The sequence below is a fragment of the Eumetopias jubatus genome, unplaced genomic scaffold (assembly GCF_037043125.1).
Source record: "Eumetopias jubatus isolate StellerSeaLion01/CBP00866 unplaced genomic scaffold, mEumJub1_p1.0 scaffold_5, whole genome shotgun sequence".
In the NCBI taxonomy this organism is placed as follows: domain Eukaryota; kingdom Metazoa; phylum Chordata; class Mammalia; order Carnivora; family Otariidae; genus Eumetopias; species Eumetopias jubatus.
The window spans coordinates 45,127,252-45,132,720 of NW_028274811.1; the positions used below are offsets into that span (position 1 = coordinate 45,127,252).

The window sequence follows — 5,469 nt, forward strand, 5'->3', positions numbered from 1 at the left end:
AAGACCTTGGATTAAAGACCTCTTCAACAGAGGAGATAAGAAAAATACAGTATGCAAATCATTGAACGCAAAGCAGTAGAGCCTTCCATATTCCCTCTGTGGTATAAACAAGAGTGATTGTGAAAATTGTAAGCAAGCTTTCCCAATATATTGCTTTTCTTTGCTCCATTTCTCTTTCCATACCCATCCTATTATGCTATTTTATAACCTTGCTCCATATCATCTATATCATCATCATCTTGATTTTCAAGCCTAAGTGCTCCAAACTGTGTTGGCCATCGCCCATGGAGCCTCCCTACCTCTTTGTCCATCAAATGCAAAAACACACAAGTGAATTAGAGTTATCCTATGTAGCACTCACTGTATTTCATGCTTTGTGCCAAGCACCTTACATACCTCATTTTTAATCTTCAAGACAACTTTCAAGGGAGTTTTTGTTACAACCATTTGGTACAATTGCTTCAATCTCAGTCTCTTTTTCTTAGGAAAACCACTTCCTCTTTTTTTTCTTTTTTTAAATTTAAATTCAATTATTCAACATATAATGTATTATTAGCTTCAGAGACAGAGTTCAGTGATTTCACCAGTCTTATATAACACCCAGGGCTCATTACATCATGTGCTCCAATGTCTATCACCCAGTTACCCATCCCCTACCCACCTCCCTTCCAGTAGCCCTCACTTTGTTTCCTATGATTAAGAGCCTCTTACGGTTTGTCTCCCTCTCTGATTTCATCTTGGAAAGCCACTTTTCTAAAAAGCTGATACGTATTTACCTTAAATAACTTACATATAAGAGAAAGAACAAGGATGGAATGAAAACAAATGACTGTACAATTTTGCCACCAGACAGAAAGCATTAACATTAGGTAAACATGATTCCAGACATCTTTCCAAGAATGTATTATGATAGACGGTTTGGTGGAGAGAGAGAAAGAAAAAGAGAAATGAGGGAAATATTTTCCTAAAAATGTGAGTCATATACCACTGTTATTTTTATTTAAAATTATTAAATTTAATTGTAATTGCTGTCAACAGAAGGTAAATAACTTGAAGATATAATTGTTAAGCTTTATATAACCATAAGATATTGTGCGAGAGAAAGCAGACAACTCACTCTCCTCTATTTTTTTTAAAAAAGAGCATTTTAGTGTTTTCATATTCTCTCCTTCTATCCTCCCCTCCCTTCCTCCCATCATCCTCTTTCTTCTCCTAATTGTTATTCTTACAATAACCAGGTTTATAACATGTATGGTCTCTCTGTAATCATTGTTTCTAATTCATCCTATAGATGCATTTATCATAGAGCAATTACTCTGGAACATTCCTTGTAAGATTTAACACTGTTTGTAAGTTGTGTATGTGTGAGTATTTGATTCGTACATTTTTTTCTCCCCAAAGACTTAAGTTCCATCAAGTCAGGGACCACTGTCACACCACACCTCATGCAATGCCTGACACAGAAAAAGTACTCAATATATATTTGTTGAAGAAGCAAATGTGTTAAGGGCCCCATGGAATGAGCATATAGTACGATAATAATGGTGATTCAAAAAAGGGTGAGGTACTCAAGAAAAACTTTATAGAAGATGAAACCTTTGAGGACCATTGGGTTGTGCTCGATGACAGTGTCACAGGTTAATTTGTATTTTTATTTTAGTGGTGGAATGGAGTAGGAATCAGCAGGAGATTGGCCCAATGAGATAGGTGCGTGACATAATTTTATACATTATGGGTTTTACACACAGAAAACTATCTTGAAGAATAATACCTAAATGTTTACTGTAGTTATCTGAGGGCAAATGGATTCCAAATAACTTTTTTTCTTCTTCTATCTATCTCTAAAATCTGTCTCTTAAACAATAAACACATACCACTTTTATCATTAGATAAAAAATAATAAAGCAATTTTCACTGTGGAAAAGTGCATATCCATAACAATGAACATCTATGGAGGGCTTATTTTGTGCCAAAAATGCCCTAAATACCTAAACAGTATCGATTTATTTCATATTCGAAACACAACAGTGAGGTAAGATTTATTGCTGTGCTCATTTATGGATGAGAATAATTAGAACCAAGAGAGGTTAAATACTTTGCTCAAGGTCATATAGCTATTAAGGAGAGGAACTAGCATTTGAAACCAAGCTGTCTAGCACCAGAGTTTATGCCACTACCCAAAACTACCCCTCAGAGCAGAGCAACATTTTGATAATCTGAGCTCTCTTCGTACTGTTTTCAATTAGAAGAAATCCAGGCAGCGTTACTGACAGGCACAGACAGCCTCCACTGTGCAATCTCCTCATTTTCCTCTCATCCATTTTAAAATAGGAAGAACTTCAAGCTCATTCATTTGATTCTCCCTACCAACAACAAGCCACACGAATAGCTAGGAACATGCCATTTAAAATCCTTTAAGATGCTGTCTCCTGAACAAGTTGTGTATGAAATCAAACCCCTTTATTTTTTCTCCATCCTCTCTTCTTAGATTAAATCAATGGATAATTCATCACCTTTCTTCAACGGGCCGTTTCCAATACCTTCCATTATATTGGCATTTCTTATCCTAATATAAATGTCATGCCTCATCAGGGTCACATAATGAAAGGCGCTGTACTCTATTTGCCGGAGTTTTCAAGGGCGTTTGGTGACTGCTGTTGTGTGTAGCTAATGCATCATTCTGCACTGACTTAACTAAAAAAAGAGCAGGAACTGCAGGTAATTCTTACCCTCTAGGCAAAGTCCATGCCTTAATGTAGGATGGAAAACCAAACACACTCGTGAAACAAACTAATAGATACACATCTTGCATTGTGACTTCTGGGCCTTTTTAGTTTCCTTTTTGGCTCAACTCAGAAAGATACAGAGAAGCAGGTTTTGAGTAAAACCTTCTTTCTCCAAAGAAGTTCTTTATTCTACTATTAAGAAATTGGATAAGTCAGATAGAGTCCATGTTTAATCATGACTCCTTTAATAACTAGGCTATTGCAAATACATGTGTGTGGAGGACCCAGTCTTTTTTCATGAACAAAATTTATGTTTTCCATGAACTTTCTGTATTATATCTTACAGTAATTAAGTGCGTGAGTTGGTTGCATGACCCTAAAATTTTTTCGATACTTTAAAACATATCGTATGTCCCTGCCCACAGCATATTCTTGCATAGTAGTTCTACTTAGTTCATGGAGATGTTTTTGAGCCATCTCCTGATAGCATAGTAGAATTTTTACAACCAACTCAGTTCACTGAAACAATGAAGACAGGTGACCTAGAAAACAGAAGTGAAATATTCAATTTGGGGTCTAGAATCATTTAATTCAGCTAGCCATATAATTATCAATTCTCTGTCTCATTCATGTATTGTGTGACTCCTCCTTAACGCATAAACCTCAGGAAAAGGACCAATAAAATCTAAGATGAAACAACACTTCTTCTCATTTATGCTTTTATTAGGTGAGTCATCTCTTTCATAATCATTACTCGGCCTTGGCCTACGTTATTTAAGTTCCTTCTTTTAACTAATCTCATTTGCTTCCATCTATGCTGAACTGCATTGTTTTCTCCTGAGACACAGTGAAAAGAAAATTGTTGTGCTTTTATCTACTCGTGTTCTTTCTCTAATCCAGCAGGGAGCTCGGTACTCAATAGAGCATTTTACTGTCACACGATTTCATCGTCATCCATCACCATCTATAATTTTTCCAGAGAAACCACTCTGCTTTTTTGTAATTTCTGATGCTTCTGCAATGATCACAATCAAATAACAAAATAAAAGAGGAAAGAGCAGTTTTAAAAACAAGAGCAATAAATGGATAGCATTCTCTGCTCTCTTTTGACACAAATAAATTCAGTCCCCTGACATCTGATGTATTCACTCATATATGCCCACATTTCACTTATTCATGTTCCCCAAGTCTCTTCACTCTGGGAAAAAAAAAAAAAACTGTTGAGGTGTCTTGCACCCTCCCTGCTAAGCCCGGATGCTTGCTTCCGCACTGAGGTATGATGAGTGTTCTCATCAAGTGTTCTGCGCTTCAGCAGCACATATACTAAAATTGTAACGACAGCAAAGATCAGCATGGCCCCCGTGCAAGGACAACATGCAAATTCGTGAAGCGTTCCATATTTAAAAAAAAAAAAGGAAAAATGAATAAAGGGAATCTATGTGGCAGAAAAGGACAGTAGAAAAACAGATTGGATAGGCCCAGTTATAGGTCTCTTCACCCGGCTTTGCAAATATAAACTTGCACTGAAAGAGACTAGAAGGAAAGCTTAGTCTATTTTCTTGAACATCAGGAAAGAAGACACATTAAAATTCTCCTATAATTTTCTTATCAATTGTTCCATGTCTCAAAAAAACATGAACTGTTTGTATAAATACAAGAATATACCTAAAATTTAGAAAATCTAATTGAGCTTGAGAAGAAAAACTACATTAGAATACCACCATGTCAGGCTGCATGGGTAGCTCAGTCGTTAAGCGTCTGCCTTTGGCTCAGGTCATGATCCCAGGGTCCTGGAATCAAGCCCCGCATTGAGCTCCCTGCTCTGCGGGAAGCCTGCTTCTCCCTCTCCCACTCCCCCTGCTTATGTTCCCTCTCTCGCTGTGTCTCTCTCTGTCAAATTGTCAAATGAATAAATAAAATCTTAAAAAAAAAAAAAGAATACCACCACGTCTTGACAGATCCCAAATTTCCAACATTTGGAGAATTTCAGCACCTCACTGCTTATTTAATTTACCAGCATGGTTTTCCCACCTTTTGCTTCTAAAAATGCTGTAGTTTGTTTTGGCAAATGAAAGATCATTTTGATGACTTCAGAGTACCCCTGAAGCAAATTCCTCCTTCTTCTCTTTCTTCTCCGAAGCATCATGTAACAAGTCAGTAAGCCACACTTCAGGTATAATCCTGGGTGCATACTAGTTCATTACCTTTAATTTTCAAAAGTTCTGCACGGGTAAGTATTATTCATTTTCTTCATTTGCTGAAGAATGAAATTCAGTGTGGGAGAGGTTACATAGCTCTCCACCTCCTGGCAGGTAGTAAATAATACAGCTAGTATTCAGAATCAGGTCTGACTGGTTGCAAATTTTCGGTCTTTAATTCTACAACTCCAGGGTGTGTCAGTAGGCTTAACCCTAATCATAGAGGCTTCCCCAGGCAGTAGAGAGCTATAGCGCACAGCTGGTTATAGGTGGGATTTGAAAAAGGACATTTTCAATGTTTGATGTTTGTGGACCCTGCTCCTGGGCTCCCAGGGAAGCTACACTTGAACATTTACCATGGTCAGAATGACTTAACCAAACCTCAAAGTATGGGCTCTGTTTCTGCCCTGAACACACGGTGTACATCTGCTTTGTTAGCCAATAACCTAAAAGGAACATTTCAAACTAAAGAGTAAAAATTTCCCTAAGTTCCATTCCCATTCTTCCAAAGCCTGTAACCTTGCACATAATAAAAGCATAAGATA

At 37.2% G+C, this 5,469-nt stretch overlaps 1 pseudogene; it reads left to right on the plus strand.

Moving 5' to 3' along the window:
• Positions 1-4,029: 4,029 nt before the first annotated feature.
• LOC114221034 (U6 spliceosomal RNA) lies at positions 4,030-4,130 on the plus strand (annotated as a pseudogene).
• The last annotated feature ends 1,339 nt before the right edge of the window (positions 4,131-5,469 follow it).